Here is a 21,131-nt window from a genome sequence, read left to right on the forward strand (position 1 = left end):
AGCACCACAGACATCGCGGCTCCGGGCTTTCCCTGACCATCAGGGCTTCGACATTTACCACCAGCTGAACCTGGGCCCCCACTGAAATAAAACCCCGAAAAATCACGAACGTCGGACGATTGCTCCCACAACGAAAGTGCCAGCAACTCAAGCTCTTGCTGCTACTCACCGGACCTTGGCAGCGCATCTACAGCACCACAGACATCGGGGCTCCGGGCTTTCCCTGACCAACAGGGCTTCGACGTTTACCACCAGCTGAACCTGGGCGCCCACTGAAAGTAAAACCCCGAAAAATCACGAACGTCGGACGATTGCTCCCACACCGAAAGTGCCAGCCAGTCAAGCTCTTGCTGCTCCTCACCGGCCATTGGCAGCGCATCTACAGCACCACAGACATCGGGGCTCCGGGCTTTCCCTGACCAACAGGGCTTCGACGTTTACCACCAGCTGAACCTGGGCGCCCACTGAAAGTAAAACCCCGAAAAATCACGAACATCGGACGATTGCTCCCACACCGAAAGTGCCAGCAACACAAGCTCTTGCTGCTCCTCACCGCCCATTCCCAGCGCATCTACAGCACCACAGACATCGGGGCTCCGGGCTTTCCCTGACGAACAGGGCTTCGACGTTTACCACCAGCTGCACCTGGGCGCCCACTGAAAAAAATAAACGAAAAATCATGAACATCGGACGATTGCACCCACACCGAAAGTGCCAGACAGTCAAGCTCTTGCTGCTCCTCACCGGCCATTGGCAGCGCATCTACAGCACCACAGACATCGGGGCTCCGGGCTTTCCCTGACCAACAGGGCTTCGACATTTACCACCAGCTGCACCTGGGCGCCCACTGAAATAAAACTCCGAAAAATCACGAACGTCGGACGATTGCTCCCACAACGAAAGTGCCAGCAACTCAAGGTCCTGCTGATACTCACCGGACTTTGGCAGCGCATCTACAGCACCACAGACATCGCGGCTCCGGGCTTTCCCTGACCAACAGGGCTTCGACGTTTACCACCCGCTGAACCTGGGCGCCCACTGAAAAAAAACCCTGAAAAATCAAAAACGTCGGACGATTGCTCCCACACTGAAAGTGTGGGCAACTCAAGCTCTTGCTGCTCCTCACCGGCTATTGGCAGCGCATCTACAGCACCACAGACATCGGGGCTCCGGGCTTTCCCTGACCAACAGGGCTTCGACGTTTACCACCAGCTGAACCTGGGCGCCCAGTGAATAAAAATCCCCAAAAATCACAAACGTCCGACGATTGCTCCTACACTGAAAGTGCCAGCAACTCAAGCTCTTGCTGCTCCTCACCGCCCATTCCCAGCGCATCTACAGCACCACAGACATCGGGGCTCCGGGCTTTCCCTGACCAACAGGGCTTCGACATTTACCACCAGCTGCACCTGTGCGCCCACTGAAAGTAAAACCCTGAAAAATCACGAACGTCGGACGATTGCTCCCACACCGAAAGTGCCAGCCAGTCAAGCTCTAGCTGCTGAACACCGGCCATTCCCAGCGCATCTACAGCACCACAGACATCGGGGCTCCGGGCTTTCCCTGACCAACAGGGCTTAGAAGTTTACCACCAGCTGAACCTGGGCGCCCACTGAAATAAAACCCCGAAAAATCACGAACGTCGGACGATTCCTCCCTCACCGAAAGTGCCAGCAACTCAAGCTCTTGCTGCTACTCACCGGACTTTGGCAGTGCATCTACAGCACCACAGACATCGGGGTTCTGCGCTTTCCCTGAACAACAGGGCTTCAACGTTTACCACCAGCTGAACCTGGGCGCCCACTGAAAAAAATAAACAAAAAATCACGAACATCGCACGTTTGCTCCCACACCGAAAGTGCCAGCCAGTCAAGCTCTTGCTGCTCCTCACCGGCCATTGGCAGCGCATCTACAGCACCACAGACATCGGGGCTCCGGGCTTTCCCTGACCAACAGGGCTTCGACGTTTACCACCAGCTACACCTGGGCGCCCACTGAAAAAAATAAACGAAAAATCATGAACATCGGACGATTGCTCCCACACCGAAAGTGCCAGGAACTCAAGCTCTTGCTGCTACTCACCGCCCATTGGCAGGGCATCTACAGCACCACAGACATCGGGGCTCCGAGCTTTCCCTGACCAACAGGGCTTCAACGTTTACCACCAGCTGCACCTGGGCGCCCACTGAAATAAAACCCCGAAAAATCACAAACGTCGGACGATTGCTCCCACAACGAAAGTGCCAGCCAGTCAAGCTCTTGCTGCTCCTCCCCGGACACTCCCAGTGCATCTACAGCACCACAGACATCGGGGCTCCGAGCTTTCCCTGAACAACAGGGCTTCAACGTTTACCACCAGCTGCACCTGGGCGCCCACTGAAAAAAACCCCAAAAATCACGAACGTCGGACGATTCCTCCCACACCGAAAGTGCCAGACAGTCAAGCTCTTGCTGCTCCTCACCGGCCATTGGCAGCGCATCTACAGCACCACAGACATCGGGGCTCCGGGCTTTCCCTGACCAACATGGCTTCGACATTTACCACCAGCTGCACCTGGGCGCCCACTGAAATAAAACCCCGAAAAATCACGAACGTCGGACGATTGCTCCCACAACGAAAGTGCCAGCAACTCAAGGTCCTGCTGCTACTCACCGGACTTTGGCAGCGCATCTACAGCACCACAGACATCGCGGCTCCGGGCTTTCCCTGACCAACCGGGCTTCGACATTTACCACCAGCTGCACCTGGAAGCCCACTGAAATAAAACCCCGAAAAATCACGAACGTCGGACGATTGCTCCCACAACGAAAGTGCCAGCCTGTCAAGGTCTTGCTGCTCCTCACCGGCCATTGGCAGCGCATCTACAGCACCACAGACATCGGAGCTCCGGGCTTTCCCTGACCAACAGGGCTTCGACGTTTACCACTCGCTGCACCTGAGCTCCCACTGAAAAGAACCCCGAAAAATCACGAACGTCGGACGATTGCTCCCACACCGAAAGTGCCAGCAACACAAGCTCTTGCTGCTCCTCACCGGCCATTCCCAGCGCATCTACAGCACCACAGACATCGGGGCTCCGGGCTTTCCCTGACCATCAGGGCTTCGACGTTTACCACCAGCTGAACCTGGGCGCCCACTGAAAGTAAAACCCCGAAAAATCACGAACGTCGGACGATTGCTCCCACACCGAAAGTGCCAGCCAGTCAAGCTCTTGCTGCTCCTCACCGGCCATTGGCAGCGCATCTACAGCACCACAGACATCGGGGCTCCGGGCTTTCCCTGACCAACAGGGCTTCGACGTTTACCACCAGCTGAACCTGGGCGCCCACTGAAAGTAAAACCCCGAAAAATCACGAACATCGGACGATTGCTCCCACACCGAAAGTGCCAGCAACACAAGCTCTTGCTGCTCCTCACCGCCCATTCCCAGCGCATCTACAGCACCACAGACATCGGGGCTCCGGGCTTTCCCTGACGAACAGGGCTTCGACGTTTACCACCAGCTACACCTGGGCGCCCACTGAAAAAAAATAAACGAAAAATCATGAACATCGGACGATTGCTCCCACACCGAAAGTGCCAGCAACTCAAGCTCTTGCTGCTACTCACCGCCCATTGGCAGGGCATCTACAGCACCACAGACATCGGGGCTCCGAGCTTTCCCTGACCAACAGGGCTTCAACGTTTACCACCAGCTGCACCTGGGCGCCCACTGAAATAAAACCCCGAAAAATCACAAACGTCGGACGATTGCTCCCACAACGAAAGTGCCAGCCAGTCAAGCTCTTGCTGCTCCTCCCCGGACACTCCCAGTGCATCTACAGCACCACAGACATCGGGGCTCCGAGCTTTCCCTGACCAACAGGGCTTCAACGTTTACCACCAGCTGCACCTGGGCGCCCCCTGAAAAAAACCCCAAAAATCACGAACGTCGGACGATTGCACCCACACCGAAAGTGCCAGACAGTCAAGCTCTTGCTGCTCCTCAACGGCCATTGGCAGCGCATCTACAGCACCACAGACATCGGGGCTCCGGGCTTTCCCTGACCAACAGGGCTTCGACATTTACCACCAGCTGCACCTGGGCGCCCACTGAAATAAAACTCCGAAAAATCACGAACGTCGGACGATTGCTCCCACAACGAAAGTGCCAGCAACTCAAGGTCCTGCTGCTACTCACCGGACTTTGGCAGCGCATCTACAGCACCACAGACATCGCGGCTCCGGGCTTTCCCTGACCAACAGGGCTTCGACGTTTACCACCCGCTGAACCTGGGCGCCCACTGAAAAAAATTAAAAAAAATCACGAACGTCGGACGATTGCTCCCACAGCAAAAGTGCCAGCCAATTAAGCTCTTGCTGCTCCTCACCGGCCATTCCCAGCGCATCTACAGCACCACAGACATCGGGGCTGTGGGCTTTCCCTGACCAACAGGGCTTCGACGTTTACCACCAGCTGCACCTGTGCGCCCACTGAAAGTAAAACCCTGAAAAATCACGAACGTCGGACGATTGCTCCCACACCGAAAGTGCCAGCCAGTCAAGCTCTTGCTGCTCCTCACCAGCCATTGGCAGCGCATCTACAGCACCACAGACATCGGGGCTCCGGGCTTTCCCTGACCAACAGGGCTTCGACGTTTACCACCAGCTGCACCTCGGCTCCCACTGAAAAGAACCCCGAAAAATCACGAACGTCGGACGATTGCTCCCACACCAAAATTGCCAGACAGTCAAGCTCTAGCTGCTGAACACCGGCCATTCCCAGCGCATCTACAGCACCACAGACATCGGGGCTCCGGGCTTTCCCTGACGAACCGGGCTTCGACATTTACCACCAGCTGCACCTGGGTGCCCCCTGAAAAAAAAACCCCAAAAATCACAAACGTCGGACGATTCCTGCCACACCTTAAATGCCAGCCTGTCAACCTCTTGCTGCTCCTCACCGGCCATTGGCAGCGCATCTACAGCACCACAGACATCGGGGCTCGGGGCTTTCCCTGACCAACAGGGCTTAGAAGTTTACCACCAGCTGAACCTGGGCGCCCACTGAAATAAAACCCCGAAAAATCACGAACGTCGGACGATTCCTCCCTCACCGAAAGTGCCAGCAACTCAAGCTCTTGCTGCTACTCACCGGACTTTGGCAGTGCATCTACAGCACCACAGACATCGGGGTTCTGCGCTTTCCCTGAACAACAGGGCTTCAACGTTTACCACCAGCTGAACCTGGGCGCCCACTGAAAAAAATAAACGAAAAATCACGAACATCGCACGTTTGCTCCCACACCGAAAGTGCCAGCCAGTCAAGCTCTTGCTGCTCCTCACCGGCCATTCCCAGCGCATCTACAGCACCACAGACATCGGGGCTCCGGGCTTTCCCTGACCAACAGGCCTTCGACGTTTACCACTCGCTGAACCTGGGCTCCCACTGAAAAGAACCCCGAAAAATCACGAACGTCGGACGATTGCTCCCACACCAAAAGTGCCAGCCAGTCAACCTCTTGCTGCTCCTCACCGGCCATTGGCAGCGCATCTACAGCACCACAGACATCGGGGCTCCGGGCTTTCCCTGACCAACAGGGCTTCGACGTTTACCACCAGCTGAACCTGGGAGCCCAGTGAAATAAAACCCCGAAAAATCACGAACGTCGGACGATTCCTCCCACACCGAAAGTGCCAGCAACTCAAGCTCTTGCTGCTACTCACCGGACTTTGGCAGTGCATCTACAGCACCACAGACATCGCGGCTCCAGGCTTTCCCTGACGAACAGGGCTTCGACGTTTACCACCAGCTGCACCTTGGCGCCCACTGAAAAAAATAAACGAAAAATCATGAATATCGGACGATTGCTCCCACACCGAAACTGCCAGCAACTCAAGCTCTTGCTGCTACTCACCGCCCATTGGCAGGGCATCTACAGCACCACAGACATCGGGGCTCCGAGCTTTCCCTGACCAACAGGGCTTCAACGTTTACCACCAGCTGCACCTGGGCGCCCACTGAAATAAATCTCCGAAAAATCACGAACGTCAGACGATTGCTCCCACAACGAAAGTGCCAGCAACTCAAGCTCTTGCTGCTACTCACCAGACTTTGGCAGCGCATCTACAGCACCACAGACATCGGGGCTCCGGGCTTTCCCTGACCAACAGGGCTTCGACGTTTACCACCAGCTGCACCTGGGCGCCCACTGAAATAAAACTCCGAAAAATCACGAACGTCAGACGATTGCTCCCACAACGAAAGTGCCAGCAACTCAAGCTCTTGCTGCTACTCACCAGACTTTGGCAGTGCATCTACAGCACCACAGACATCGGGGTTCTGCGCTTTCCCTGACCAACAGGGCTTCGACATTTACCACCAGCTGAACCTGGGCGCCCACTGAAATAAAACCCTGAAAAATCACGAACGTCGGACGATTGCTCCCACACTGAAAGTGCCAGCAACTCAAGCTCTTGCTGCTACTCACCTCCCATTCCCAGCGCATCTACAGCACCACAGACATCGGGGCTCCGGGCTTTCCCTGACCAACTGGGCTTCGACGTTTACCACCAGCTGAACCTGGGCGCCCACTGAAATAAAACCCCCAAAAATCACAAACGTCGGACTATTGCTCCCACACTGAAAGTGCCAGCCAGTCAAGCTCTTGCTGCTCCTCACCGGCCATTCCCAGCGCATCTACAGCACCACAGACATCGGGGCTCCGGGCTTTCCCTGAACAACAGGGCTTCGACATTTACCACCAGCTGCACCTGGGCGCCCAGTGAAAAAAAAACCCCAAAAATCACGAACGTCAGACGATTGCACCCACATCGAAAGTGCCAGCATGTCAGCATCTTCCTGCTCCTCACCGGCTATTGGCAGCGCATCTACAGCACCACAGACATCGGGGCTCCGGGATTTCCCTGACCAACAGGGCTTCGACGTTTACCACCAGCTGCACTTGGTTGCCCACTGAAAAAAAACCCCAAAAATCACGAACGTCAGACGATTGCACCCACATCGAAAGTGCCAGCAACTCAAGCTCTTGCTGCTCCTCACCGGACTTTGGCAGTGCATCTACAGCACCACAGACATCGGGGCTCCGGGATTTCCCTGACCAACAGGACTTCGACGTTTACCACCAGCTGCACCTGGTTACGCACTGAAAAAAAACCCTGAAAAATCAAAAACGTCGGACGATTGTTCCCACACCGAAAGTGCCAGCCAGTCAAGCTCTTGCTGCTCCTCACCGGCCATTCCCAGCGCATCTACAGCACCACAGACATCGGGGCTCTGGGCTTTCCCTGACGAACAGGGCTTCGACATTTACCACCAGCTGCACCTGGGCGCCCACTGAAAAAAAACCCCGAAAAATCACAAATGTCGGACGATTCCTGCCACACCTTAAATGCCAGCCTGTCAAGCTCTTGCTGCGCCTCACCGCCCATTCCCAGCGCATCTACAGCACCACAGACATCAGGGCTCTGGGCTTTCCCTGACGAACACGGCTTCGACGTTTACCACCCGCTGCACCTGGGCGCCCACTGAAAAAAATAAATGAAAAATCACAAACGTCGGACGACTGCTCCCACACCGAAAGTGCCAGCCAGTCAAAGCTCTTGCTGCTCCTCACCAGACTTTGGCAGTGCATCTACAGCACCACAGACATTGGGGTTCTGCGCTTTCCCTGAACAACAGGGCTTCGACGTTTACCACCAGCTGAACCTGGGCGCCCACTGAAAAAAAACCCCGAAAAATCACGAACGTCGGACGATTGCTCCCACACCGAAAGTGCCAGACAGTCAAGCTCTTGCTGCTCCTCACCAGACTTTGGCAGTGCATCTACAGCACCACAGACATTGGGGTTCTGCGCTTTCCCTGAACAACAGGGCTTCGACGTTTACCACCAGCTGAACCTGGGCGCCCACTGAAAAAAAACCCCGAAAAATCACGAACGTCGGACGATTGCTCCCACACCGAAAGTGCCAGACAGTCAAGCTCTTGCTGCTCCTCACCGGCCATTGGCAGCTCATCTACAGCATCACAGATATCGGGGCTGCGGGCTTTCCGTGACCAACAGGGCTTCGACGTTTACCACCAGCTGAACCTGGGCGCCCACTGAAAGTAAGACCCTAAAAAATCACGAACGTCGGACGATTGCTCCCACACCGAAAGTGCCAGCCAGTCAAGCTCTTGCTGCTCCTCACCGGCCATTCCCAGCGCATCTACAGCACCACAGACATCGGGGCTCCGGGCATTCCCTGACCAACAGGCCTTCGACATTTACCACCAGCTGCACCTGGGCGCCCACTGAAAAAAATAAACGAAAAATCACAAACGTCGGACGATTGCTCCCACACCGAAAGTGCCAGCAACTCAAGCTCCTGCTGCTACTCAGCGGACTTTGGCAGTGCATCTACAGCACCACAGACATCGGGGTTCTGCGCTTTCCCTGACCAACAGGGCTTCGACATTTACCACCAGGTGCACCTGGGCGCCCACTGAAAAAAATAAACGAAAAATCACAAACGTCGGACGATTGCTCCCACACCGAAAGTGCCAGCCAGTCAAGCTCTTGCTGCTCCTCACCGGCCATTACCAGCGCATCTACAGCACCACAGACATCAGGGCTCTGGACTTTCCCTGACGAACACGGCTTTGACGTTTACCACCGGCTGCTCCTGGGCGCCCACTGAAAAGAACCCCCAAAAAATCACGAACATCGGACGATTGCTCCCACACCGAAAGTGCCAGCAACTCAAGCTCTTGCTGCTCCTCAACTCCCATTCCCAGCGCATCTACAGCACCACAGACATCGGGGCTCTGGGCTTTCCCAGACAAACAGGGCTTCGACATTTACCACCAGCTGCACCTGGGCTCCCACTGAAAAGAACCCCGAAAAATCACGAACGTCGGACGATTGCTCCAACACCAAAAGTGCCAGTCAGTCAAGCTCTTACTGCTCCTCACCGGCCATTGGCAGCGCATCTACAGCACCACAGACATCGGGGCTCCGGGCTTTCCCTGACGAACCAGGCTTCGACGTTTACCACCAGCTGCACCTGGGTGCCCCCTGAAAAAAATAAACGAAGAATCAAGAACATCGGACGATTGCTCCCACACCGAAAGTGCCAGCCAGTCAAGCTCTTGCTGCTCCTCACCGGCCATTGGCAGTGCATCTACAGCACCACAGACATCGGGGCTCCGGGCTTTCCCTGACCAACAAGGCTTCGACGTTTACCACCAGCTGAACCTGGGCGCCCACTGAAAGTAAAACCCCAAAAAATCACGAACGTCGGACGATTGCTCCCACACCGAAAGTGCCAGCAACTCAAGCTCTTGCTGCTCCTCACCGGACTTTGGCAGCGCATCTACAGCACCACAGACATTTGGGCTCCTGGCATTCCCTGACCAACAGGGCTTCAACGTTTACCACCAGCTGCACCTGGGCGCCCACTGAAAAAGAAAACCCAAAAATCACAAATGTCGGACGATTCCTGCCACACCTTAAATGCCAGCCTGTCAAGCTCTGGCTGCCCCTCACCGCCCATTCCCAGCGCATCTACAGCACCACAGACATCGGGGCTCCGGGCTTTCCCTGACCAACAGGGCTTAGACGTTTACCACCAGCTGAACCTGGGCGCCCAGTGAATAAAAATCCCCAAAAATCACAAACGTCCGACGATTGCTCCCACACCAAAAGTGCCAGCAACACAAGCTCTTGCTGCTCCTCACCGCCCATTGGCAGCGCATCTACAGCACCACAGACATCGGGGCTCCGGGCTTTCCCTGACCAACAGGGCTTAGAAGTTTACCACCAGCTGAACCTGGGCGCCCACTGAAAGTAAAACCCCGAAGAATCACGAACGTCGGACGATTGCTCCCACAACGAAAGTGCCAGCCAGTCAAGCTCTTGCTGCTCCTCACCGGCCATTCCCAGCGCATCTACAGCACCACAGACATCGGGGCTCCGGGCTTTCCCTGACCAACAGGGCTTAGAAGTTTACTACCAGCTGAACTTGGGCGCCCACTGGAAAAAAAATCCCCAAATATCACAAACGTCGGACGATTGCTCCCACACCGAAAGTCCCAGTCAGTCAAGCTCTTGCTGCTCCTAACCGGCCATTGGCACCGCATCTACAGCACCACAGACATCACGGCTCCGGGCTTTCCCTGACCAACAGGGCTTCGACATTTACCACCAGCTGCACCTGGGTGCCCACTGAAATAAATAAACGAAAAATCACAAACGTCGGACGATTGCTCCCACACCTGAAGTGCCAGCCAGTCAAGCTCTTGCTGCTCCTCACCGGCCATTGGCAGCTCATCTACAGCACCACAGACATCGGGGCTCCGGGCTTTCCCTGACCAACAGGCCTTCGACGTTTACCACCAGCTGCACCTCGGAGCCCGCTGAAAAAAACCCCGAAAAATCACAAACGTCGGACGATTGCTCCCACACCGAAAGTGCCAGCAACTCAAGCTCTTGCTGCTACTCACCGGACTTTGGCAGTGCATCTACAGCACCACAGACATCGGGGTCCTGCGCTTTCCCTGAACAACAGGGCTTCAACGTTTACCACCAGCTGCACCTGGGCGCCCGGTGAAAAAAACCCCGAAAAATCACAAACGTCGGACGATTGCTCCCACAACGAAAGTGCCAGCAACTCAAGCTCTTACTGCTACTCACCGGACTTTGGCAGTGCATCTACAGCACCACAGACATCGGGGTTCTGCGCTTTCCCTGAACAACAGGGCTTCAACGTTTACCACCAGCTACACCTGGGCGCCCACTGAAAAAAGTAAACGAAAAATCACGAACATCGCACGATTGCTCCCACACCAAAAGTGCCAGCCAGTCAAGCTCTTGCTGCTCCTCACCGGCCATGGGCAGCGCATCTACAGCACCACAGACATCGGGGCTCCGGGCTTTCCCTGACCAACAGGGCTTCGACATTTACCACCAGCTGCACCTGGGTGCCCCCTGAAAAAAAAAACCCCAAAAATCACAAATATCGGACGATTCCTGCCACACCTTAAATGCCAGCCTGTCAAGCTCTTGCTGCTCCTCACCGGCCATTGGAGGCGCATCTACAGCACCACAGAAATCGGGGCTCCGGGCTTTCCCTGACCAACAGGGCTTCGACGTTTACCACCCGCTGCACCTTGGCTCCCACTGAAAAGAACACCGAAAAATCACAAACGTCGGACGATTGCTCCCACACCGAAAGTGCCAGCCAGTCAAGCTCTTGCTGCTCCTCACCGCCCATTGGCAGCGCATCTACAGCACCACAGACATCGGAGCTCCGGGCTTTCCATGACGAACCAAGCTTCGACATTTACCACCAGCTGCACCTGGGCTCCCACTGAAAAGAACCCCGAAAAATCACGAACATCGGACGATTGCTCCCACACCGAAAGTGCCAGCAACACAAGCTCTTGCTGCTCCTCACCGGCCGTTCCCAGCACATCTACAGCACCACAGACATCGGGGCTCCGGGCTTTCCCTGACCAACAGGGCTTCGACGTTTACCACCAGCTGAACCTGGGCGCCCACTGAAAAAAGTAAACGAAAAATCACGAAGATCAGACGATTGATCCCACAACGAAAGTGCCAGCCAGTCAAGCTCTTGCTGCTCCTCACCGCCCATTCCCAGCGCATCTACAGCACCACAGACATCGGGGCTCCGGGCTTTCCCTGACCAACAGGGCTTCGACATTTACCACCAGCTGCACCTGGGCGCACACTGAAATAAAACCCCAAAAAATCACGAACGTCGGACGATTGCTCCCACAACGAAAGTGCCAGGAACTCAAGCTCTTGCTGCTACTCACCGCCCATTGGCAGCGCATCTACAGCACCACAGACATCGGGGCTCCGGGCTTTCCCTGACCAACAGGGCTTCGACGTTTACCACCAGCTGCACCTGGGCGCCCACTGAAAAAAACCCCGAAAACTCACGAACGTCGGACGATTCCTCCCACACCGAAAGTGCCAGCATGTCAGCCTCTTGCTGCTCCTCACCGGCCATTGGCAGCGCATCTACAGCACCACAGACATCGGGGCTCCGGGCTTTCCGTGACCAACAGGGCTTCGACGATTACCACCAGCTGAACCGGGGCGCCCACTGAAAGTAAAACCCCGAAAAATCACGAACATCGGACGATTGCTCCCACACCGAAAGTGCCAGCAACACAAGCTCTTGCTGCTCCTCACCGCCCATTCCCAGCGCATCTACAGCACCACAGACATCGGGGCTCTGGGCTTTCCCTGACCAACAGGGCTTCGACGTTTACTACCAGCTGAACCTGGGCGCCCACTGAAAAAAAACCCCGAAAAATCACAAACGTCGGACGATTGCTCCCACACCGAAAGTCCCAGCCAGTCAAGCTCTTGCTGCTCCTCACCGGCCATTCCCAGCGCATCTACAGCACCACAGACATCGCGGCTCCGGGCTTTCCCTGACCAACAGGGCTTCGACATTTACCACCAGCTGCACCTGGTTACCCACTGAAAAAAAACCCTGAAAAATCAAAAACGTCAGACAATTGCTCCCACACTGAAAGTGCCAGCAACTCAAGCTCTTGCTGCTCCTCACCGGCCATTGGCAGCGCATCTACAGCACCACAGACATCGCGGCTCTGGGCTTTCCCTGACCAACAGGCCTTCGACATTAACCACCAGCTGCACCTAGTTGGCCACTGAAAAAAAACCCTGAAAAATCAAGAACGTAGGACAATTGATCCCACACCGAAAGTGCCAGCCAGTCAAGCTCTTGCAGTTCCTCACCGGCCACTGGCAGCTCATCTACAGCACCACAGACATCGGAGCTCCGGGCTTTCCCTGACCAACAGGCCTTCGACGTTTACCACCAGCTGCACCTGGGCTCCCACTGAAAAGAACCCCGAAAAATCACGAACGTCGGACGATTGCTCCCACAACGAAAGTGCCAGCAACTCAAGCTCTTGCTGCTACTCACCGGACTTTGGCAGTGCATCTACAGCACCACAGACATCGCGGCTCCGGGCTTTCCCTGACCAACAGGGCTTCGACGTTTACCACCAGCTGCACCTGGGCGCCCACTGAAAAAAATAAACGAAAAATCATGAATATCGGACGATTGCTCCCACACCGAAACTGCCAGCAACTCAAGCTCTTGCTGCTACTCACCGCCCATTGGCAGGGCATCTACAGCACCACAGACATCGGGGCTCCGAGCTTTCCCTGACCAACAGGGCTTCAACGTTTACCACCAGCTGCACCTGGGCGCCCACTGAAATAAATCTCCGAAAAATCACGAACGTCAGACGATTGCTCCCACAACGAAAGTGCCAGCAACTCAAGCTCTTGCTGCTACTCACCAGACTTTGGCAGCGCATCTACAGCACCACAGACATCGGGGCTCCGCTCTTTCCCTGACCAACAGGGCTTCGACGTTTACCACCAGCTGCACCTGGGCGCCCACTGAAATAAAACCCTGAAAAATCACGAACGTCGGACGATTGCTCCCACACTGAAAGTGCCAGCCAGTCAAGCTCTTGCTGCTCCTCACCGGCCATTCCCAGCGCATCTACAGCACCACAGACATCGGGGCTCCGGGCTTTCCCTGACCAACAGGGCTTCGACATTTACCACCAGCTGCACCTGGGCGCCCAGTGAAAAAAAAACCCCAAAAATCACGAACGTCAGACGATTGCACCCACATCGAAAGTGCCAGCATGTCAGCCTCTTGCTGCTCCTCACCGGCTATTGGCAGCGCATCTACAGCACCACAGACATCGGGGCTCCGGGATTTCCCTGACCAACAGGGCTTCGACGTTTACCACCAGCTGCACCTGGTTGCCCACTGAAAAAAAACCCCAAAAATCACGAACGTCAGACGATTGCACCCACATCGAAAGTGCCAGCAACTCAAGCTCTTGCTGCTCCTCACCGGACTTTGGCAGTGCATCTACAGCACCACAGACATCGGGGCTCCGGGATTTCCCTGACCAACAGGGCTTCGACGTTTACCACCAGCTGCACCTGGTTACGCACTGAAAAAAAACCCTGAAAAATCAAAAACGTCGGACGATTGCTCCCACACCAAAAGTGCCAGCCAGTCAAGCTCTTGCTGCTCCTCACCGGCCATTCCCAGCGCATCTACAGCACCACAGACATCGGGGCTCTGGGCTTTCTCTGACGAACAGGGCTTCGACATTTACCACCAGCTGCACCTGGGCGCCCACTGAAAAAAAACCCCGAAAAATCACAAATGTCGGACGATTCCTGCCACACCTTAAATGCCAGCCTGTCAAGCTCTTGCTGCGCCTCACCGCCCATTCCCAGCGCATCTACAGCACCACAGACATCAGGGCTCTGGGCTTTCCCTGACGAACACGGCTTCGACGTTTACCACCCGCTGCACCTGGGCGCCCACTGAAAAAAATAAATGAAAAATCACAAACGTCGGACGATTGCTCCCACACCGAAAGTGCCAGCCAGTCAAGCTCTTGCTGCTCCTCACCAGACTTTGGCAGTGCATCTACAGCACCACAGACATTGGGGTTCTGCGCTTTCCCTGAACAACAGGGCTTCGACGTTTACCACCAGCTGAACCTGGGCGCCCACTGAAAAAAAACCCCGAAAAATCACGAACGTCGGACGATTGCTCCCACACCGAAAGTGCCAGACAGTCAAGCTCTTGCTGCTAGTCACCAGACTTTGGCAGTGCATCTACAGCACCACAGACATTGGGGTTCTGCGCTTTCCCTGAACAACAGGGCTTCGACGTTTACCACCAGCTGAACCTGGGCGCCCACTGAAAAAAAACCCCGAAAAATCACGAACGTCGGACGATTGCTCCCACACCGAAAGTGCCAGACAGTCAAGCTCTTGCTGCTCCTCACCGGCCATTGGCAGCTCATCTACAGCATCACAGATATCGGGGCTGCGGGCTTTCCGTGACCAACAGGGCTTCGACGTTTACCACCAGCTGAACCTGGGCGCCCACTGAAAGTAAGACCCTAAAAAATCACGAACGTCGGACGATTGCTCCCACACCGAAAGTGCCAGCCAGTCAAGCTCTTGCTGCTCCTCACCGGCCATTCCCAGCGCATCTACAGCACCACAGACATCACGGCTCCGGGCTTTCCCTGACCAACAGGGCTTCGACATTTACCACCAGCTGCACCTGGTTACCCACTGAAAAAAAACCCTGAAAAATCAAAAACGTCGGACGAATGCTCCCACACCAAAAGTGCCAGCAACTCAAGCTCTTGCTGCTCCTCACCGGCCATTCCCAGCGCATCTACAGCACCACAGACATCGGGGCTCTGGGCTTTCCCTGACCAACAGGCCTTCGACGTTTACCACCAGCTGCACCTGGGCGCCCACTGAAAAAAATAAACGAAAAATCACAATCGTTGGACGATTGCTCCCACACCGAAAGTGCCAGCAACTCAAGCTCCTGCTGCTACTCACCGGACTTTGGCAGTGCATCTACAGCACCACAGACATCGGGGTTCTGCGCTTTCCCTGAACAACAGGGCTTCGACATTTACCACCAGGTGCACCTGGGCGCCCACTGAAAAAAATAAACGAAAAATCACAAACGTCGGACGATTGCTCCCACACCGAAAGTGCCAGCCAGTCAAGCTCTTGCTGCTCCTCACCGGCCATTCCCAGCGCATCTACAGCACCACAGACATCGGGGCTCCGGGCTTTCCCAGACAAACAGGGCTTCGACATTTACCACCAGGTGCACCTGGGCTCCCACTGAAAAGAACCCCGAAAAATCACGAACGTCGGACGATTGCTCCAACACCAAAAGTGCCAGTCAGTCAAGCTCTTACTGCTCCTCACCGGCCATTCCCAGCGCATCTACAGCACCACAGACATTTGGGCTCCTGGCATTCCCTGACCAACAGGGCTTCGACGTTTACCACCAGCTGCACCTGGGCGCCCACTGAAAAAGAAAACCCAAAAATCACAAATGTCGGACGATTCCTGCCACACCTTAAATGCCAGCCTGTCAAGCTCTGGCTGCCCCTCACCTCCCATTCCCAGCGCATCTACAGCACCACAGACATCGGGGCTCCGGGCTTTCCCTGACCAACAGGGCTTCGACGTTTACCACTCGCTGCACCTGGGCTCCCACTGAAAAGAACCCCCGAAAAATCACGAACATCGGACGATTGCTCCCACACCGAAAGTGCCAGCAACACAAGCTCTTGCTGCTCCTCACCGGCCGTTCCCAGCGCATCTACAGCACCACAGACATCGGGGCTCCGGGCTTTCCCTGACCAACAGGGCTTCGACGTTTACCACCAGCTGAACCTGGGCGCCCAGTGAATAAAAATCCCCAAAAATCACAAACGTCCGACGATTGCTCCCACACCAAAAGTGCCAGCAACACAAGCTCTTGCTGCTCCTCACCGCCCATTGGCAGCGCATCTACAGCACCACAGACATCGGGGCTCCGGGCTTTCCCTGACCAACAGGGCTTAGAAGTTTACCACCAGCTGAACCTGGGCGCCCACTGAAAGTAAAACCCCGAAGAATCACGAACGTCGGACGATTGCTCCCACACCGAAAGTGCCAGCCAGTCAAGCTCTTGCTGCTCCTCACCGGCCATTCCCAGCGCATCTACAGCACCACAGACATCGGGGCTCCGGGCTTTCCCTGACCAACAGGGCTTAGAAGTTTACTACCAGCTGAACTTGGGCGCCCACTGGAAAAAAAATCCCCAAATATCACAAACGTCGGACGATTGCTCCCACACCGAAAGTGCAAGCCAGTCAAGCTCTTGCTGCTCCTCACCGGCCATTGGCACCGCATCTACAGCACCACAGACATCACGGCTCCGGGCTTTCCCTGACCAACAGGGCTTCGACATTTACCACCAGCTGCACCTGGTTACCCACTGAAAAAAAACCCTGAAAAATCAAAAACGTCGGACGATTGCTCCCACACCAAAAGTGCCAGCCAGTCAAGCTCTTGCTGCTCCTCACCGGCCATGGGCAGTGAATCTACAGCACCACAGACATCCCGGCTCCGGGCTTTCCCTGACGAACAGGGCTTCGACATTTACCACCAGCTGCACCTGGGCGCCCACTGAAATAAATAAACGAAAAATCACAAACGTCGGACGATTGCTCCCACACCTGAAGTGCCAGCCAGTCAAGCTCTTGCTGCTCCTCACCGGCCATTCCCAGCGCATCTACAGCACCACAGACATCGGGGCTCCAGGCTTTCCCTGACCAACAGGGCTTCGACGTTTACCACCAGCTGCACCTCGGAGCCCGCTGAAAAAAACCCCGAAAAATCACAAACGTCGGACGATTGCTCCCACACCGAAAGTGCCAGCAACTCAAGCTCTTGCTGCTACTCACCGGACTTTGGCAGCGCATCTACAGCACCACAGACATCGGGGTCCTGCGCTTTCCCTGAACAACAGGGCTTCAACGTTTACCACCAGCTGCACCTGGGCGCCCGCTGAAAAAAACCCCGAAAAATTACAAACGTCGGACGATTGCTCCCACACCGAAAGTGCCAGCAACTCAAGCTCTTACTGCTACTCACCGGACTTTGGCAGTGCATCTACAGCACCACAGACATCGGGGTTCTGCGCTTTCCCTGAACAACAGGGCTTCAACGTTTACCACCAGCTGCACCTGGGCGCCCACTGAAAAAAGTAAACGAAAAATCACGAACATCGCACGATTGCTCCCACACCGAAAGTGCCAGCCAGTCAAGCTCTTGCTGCTCCTCACCGGCCATGGGCAGCGCATCTACAGCACCACAGACATCGGGGCTCCGGGCTTTCCCTGACCAACAGGGCTTCAACGTTTACCACCAGCTGCACCTGGGCGCCCACTGAAAAAAATAAACGAAAAATCACGAACATCGCACGATTGCTCCCACACCGAAAGTGCCAGCAACTCAAGCTCTTGCTGCTACTCACCTCCCATTCCCAGCGCATCTACAGCACCACAGACATCGGGGCTCCGGGCTTTCCCTGACGAACAGGGCTTCGACGTTTACCACCAGCTGAACCTGGGCGCGCACTGGAAAAAAAACCCGAAAAATCACGAACGTCGGACGATTGTTCCCACATTGAAAGTGCCAGCCAGTCAAGCTCTTGCTGCTATTCACCGGCCATTGGCAGCGCATCTACAGCACCACAGACATCGGGGCTCCGGGCTTTCCCTGACCAACAGGGCTTCGACGTTTACCACCCGCTGCACCTGGGCTCCCACTGAAAAGAACACCGAAAAATCACAAACGTCGGACGATTGCTCCCACACCGAAAGTGCCAGCCAGTCAAGCTCTTGCTGCTCCTCACCGCCCATTGGCAGCGCATCTACAGCACCACAGACATCGGAGCTCCGGGCTTTCCATGACGAACCAGGCTTCGACATTTACCACCAGCTGCACCTGGGCTCCCACTGAAAAGAACCTCCGAAAAATCACGAATGTCGGACGATTGCTCCCACACCGAAAGTGCCAGCAACACAAGCTCTTGCTGCTCCTCACCGGCCGTTCCCAGCACATCTACAGCACCACAGACATCGGGGCTCCGGGCTTTCCCTGACCAACAGGCCTTCGACATTTACCACCAGCTGCACCTGGGCGCACACTGAAATAAAACCCCGAAAAATCACAAACGTCGGACGATTGCTCCCACAACGAAAGTGCCAGGAACTCAAGCTCTTGCTGCTCCTCACCGGCCATTCCCAGCGCATCTACAGCACCACAGACATCGGGGCTCCGGGCTTTCCCTGACCAACAGGGCTTCGACGTTTACCACCAGCTGCACCTGGGCGCCCACTGAAAAAAACCCCGAAAACTCACGAACGTCGGACGATTCCTCCCACACCGAAAGTGCCAGCATGTCAGCCTCTTGCTGCTCCTCACCGGCTATTGGCAGCGCATCTACAGCACCACAGACATCGGGGCTCCGGGCTTTCCCTGACCAACAGGGCTTCGACGTTTACCACCAGCTGAACCTGGGCGCCCACTGAAAAAAAACCCCGAAAAATCACGAACGTCGGACGATTGCTCCAACACCGAAAGTGCCAGCCAGTCAAGCTCTTGCAGCTCCTCACCAGCCATTCCCAGCGCATCTACAGCACCACAGACATCGGGGCTCCGGGCTTTCCCTGACCAACAGGTCTTAGAAGTTTACCACCAGCTGCACCTCGGCTCCCACTGAAATAAAAGCCCGAAAAATCACGAACGTCGGACGATTGCTCCCACAACGAAAGTGCCAGCCAGTCAAGCTCTTGCTGCTCCTCACCGCCCATTCCCAGCGCATCTACAGCACCACAGACATCGGGGCTCCGTGCTTTCCATGACCAACAGGGCTTCGACGTTTACCACCAGCTGAACCTGGGCGCCCACTGGAAAAAAAACCCGAAAAATCACGAACGTCGGACGATTGTTCCCACATTGAAAGTGCCAGCAACTCAAGCTCTTGCTGCTCCTCACCGGCCATTGGCAGCGCATCTACAGCACCACAGACATCGGGGCTCCGGGCTTTCCCTGACCAACAGGGCTTCGACGTTTACCACCAGCTGAACCTGGGCGCCCACTGGAAAAAAAACCCAAAAAATCACGAACGTCGGACGATTGTTCCCACATTGAAAGTGCCAGCCAGTCAAGCTCTTGCTGCTCCTCACCGGGCATTGGCAGCGCATCTACAGCACCACAGACATCGGGACTCCGGGCTTTCCCTGACCAACAGGGCTTCGACGTTTACCACCAGCTGAACCTGGGCTCCCACTGAAAAGAACCCCGAAAAATCACGAACGTCGGACGATTGCTCCCACACCGAAAGTGCCAGCCTGTCAAGCTATGCTGCTCCTCACCAGCCATTCCCAGCGCATCTACAGCACCACAGACATCGGGGCTCCGGGGTTTCCCTGACCAACCGGGCTTCGACATTTACCACCAGCTGCACCTGGGTGCCCCCTGAAAAAAAAACCCCAAAAATCACGAACGTCGGACGATTCCTGCCACACCTTAAATGCCAGCCTGTCATGCTCTTGCTGCTCCTCACCGGCCATTCCCAACGCATCTACAGCACCACAGACATCGGGGCTGTGGGCTTTCCCTGACCAACATGGCTTCGACATTTACCACCAGCTGCACCTGTGCGCCCACTGAAAGTAAAACCCCGAAAAATCACGAACGTTGGACGATTGCTCCCACAACGAAAGTGCCAGCCAGCCAAGCTCTTGCTGCTCCTCACCGGCCATTGGCAGCGCATCTACAGCACCACAGACATCGGGGATCCGGGCTTTCCCTGACCAACAGGGCTTCGACATTTACCACCAGCTGCACCTGGGCTCCCACTGAAAAAAAACCCTGAAAAATGACGAACGTCGGACGATTGCTCCCACACCAAAAGTGCCAGCCAGTCAAGCTCTTGCTGCTCCTCACCGGACAGTGGCAGTGCATCTATAGCACCACAGACATTGGGGCTCCGGGCTTTCCCTGACCAACAGGCCTTCGACGTTTACCACTCGCTGAACCTGGGCTCCCACTGAAAAGAACCCCGAAAAATCACGAACGTCGGACGATTGCTCCCACACCAAAAGTGCCAGACAGTCAAGCTCTAGCTGCTGAACACCGGCCATTCCCAGCGCATCTACATCACCACAGACATCGGGGCTCCGGGCTTTCCCTGACCAACAGGTCTTAGAAGTTTACCACCAGCTGAACCTGGGCGCCCACTGAAATAAAACCCCGAAAAATCACGAACGTCCGACGATTGCGCCCACACCCAAAGTGTCAGCCAGTCAAGCTCTTGCTGCTGCTCACCGGACTTTGGCAGTGCATCTACAGCACCACAGACATCGGGGCTCCGGGCTTTCCCTGACCATCAGGGCTTCGACATTTACCACCAGCTGCACCTCGGCTCCCACTGAAATAAAAGCCCGAAAAATCACGAACGTCGGACGATTGCTCCCACAACGAAAGTGCCAGCCAGTCAAGCTCTTGCTGCTCCTCACCGCCCATTCCCAGCGCATCTACAGCACCACAGACATCGGGGCTCCGGGCTTTCCCTGACGAACAGGGCTTCGACGTTTACCACCAGCTGAACCTGGGCGCCCACTGGAAAAAAAACCCGAAAAATCACGAACGTCGGACGATTGTTCCCA

This window comes from Chlamydotis macqueenii, unplaced genomic scaffold, assembly GCF_036417535.1.
Source record: "Chlamydotis macqueenii isolate bChlMac1 unplaced genomic scaffold, bChlMac1.mat HAP1_SCAFFOLD_301, whole genome shotgun sequence".
Classification (NCBI taxonomy): domain Eukaryota; kingdom Metazoa; phylum Chordata; class Aves; order Otidiformes; family Otididae; genus Chlamydotis; species Chlamydotis macqueenii.